Raw genomic sequence first — 1,488 nt, 5'->3', positions numbered from 1 at the left:
TCCCTCCTGATCCCCTCCTTCTCCTCCTCCTCCTCCTCCACTTCCTCCTCCACCTCTGCTTTTTCTTCTTCTTTTTCGTTTCGTTTTGTTTTTCTTATTCTTAAAAAATATTCTTTTATTTATTAAAGTGAACCAAAAACAAGCTCGCGTGTTTATCGTGTTGTTTCAGATATTGCAAAAAATTTTTTTGTAGCCAATAAAATTAATTACTTCGTATTTTAATAAAATAAAAGAAGAAAAAAAAAAAACGCACGAACTTTTGGTTTACCCTAATTATTTGATTTATATTAAATTTTCATCATTGTTAATCATAATCAAGTTTCGACTAGAATGATCTAGCTTTGTTAGTTTGTTTCGATTCGTTGACACTCGATCCTCTCTCTCTCTCTCTCTCTCTCTTTCGATCATTTATAAGAAAATTTTGTTTTCGTTTATTTCTAATAAAACTTTGTTTTCTTTTTTATTTTTGTGTATGTGTTGTATGCCATGTGTGTTTGATCGTTTATATATATATATATATATTATGTTATATTATTTTTGTTCAATTTTCAAAAAGTAGAAGAAGAAAAAGAAAAGAAAAGAAAAGAAAAGAAATTAAACGTGATATCGTTTATTTACAACTGATCGATAATGTACATAATATGTTAAAACAAAAAAACAAAACAGAAAAAATAAAAGAATCAATAATCGCCATAGTAAATCCTTAATATTGAGTTCATTTGTTTAATCTTATATATTTATTTATCATACGCGTGGGGTAAGGAATCCCCCATTCGAATTGTTTTATCAATTTTTTATTATCATAATAATATAATAATATCATTTTTTTTTTTTCATTATTATCGTTAACGTTCGGTTTTACTAATTATATCTCCTTTGTTTTAATTTATCTTTTCTGTTTTTTTTTCTTTTTTTTTCTTTTTCTTGTTCCTTTTTTTAATAAAGTAAGAAATTGTAAGGTTAAACCTCCGTTTTTGTTTTTTTTCGTTTTGTTTTGTTTTTTATCTTAAACACATACACACTCGTGTCTCGCATGAATACATACATACATACATACATACATAAATATAAATTAGATCGAAAATTACTATAAATTTAATAATTATTTCATACAAAAGAGTTGAACAACATCTCAGATTATTCAAAATCATTCAATTTTTAAACAATTTTCATCATATCATTCGTATGTACATATGTATGTACGTATGTATGCGTGTAACGTATATGCATGTATGCAATATATACAGAAAAAAAAAAACTTTCGCACACGATTGTTGTTTCTCGTTTTGTTTGTTTGTTTTTCGCGTTGGAAAAAGGAGAGAGTTACGGCGAAGTTAAAAGCTTCTCTTTTTTTTCTCTTTTATTTCTTCTATTTTTTTTGTTTTTTTTTTTTTCTTTTCTTTTCTTTCGTTTATAGTTCAATAACAAACTACAATGTAATAATAATAATAATAATAGATAACTAACGTAATGGTAACACAGAATAGG

This window comes from Polistes canadensis, unplaced genomic scaffold (assembly GCF_001313835.1).
Source record: "Polistes canadensis isolate GaletaPanama2010 unplaced genomic scaffold, ASM131383v1 scaffold_410, whole genome shotgun sequence".
NCBI classification, from domain to species: Eukaryota; Metazoa; Arthropoda; class Insecta; order Hymenoptera; family Vespidae; genus Polistes; species Polistes canadensis.
Note: the sequence above shows the minus strand (reverse complement) of the source record.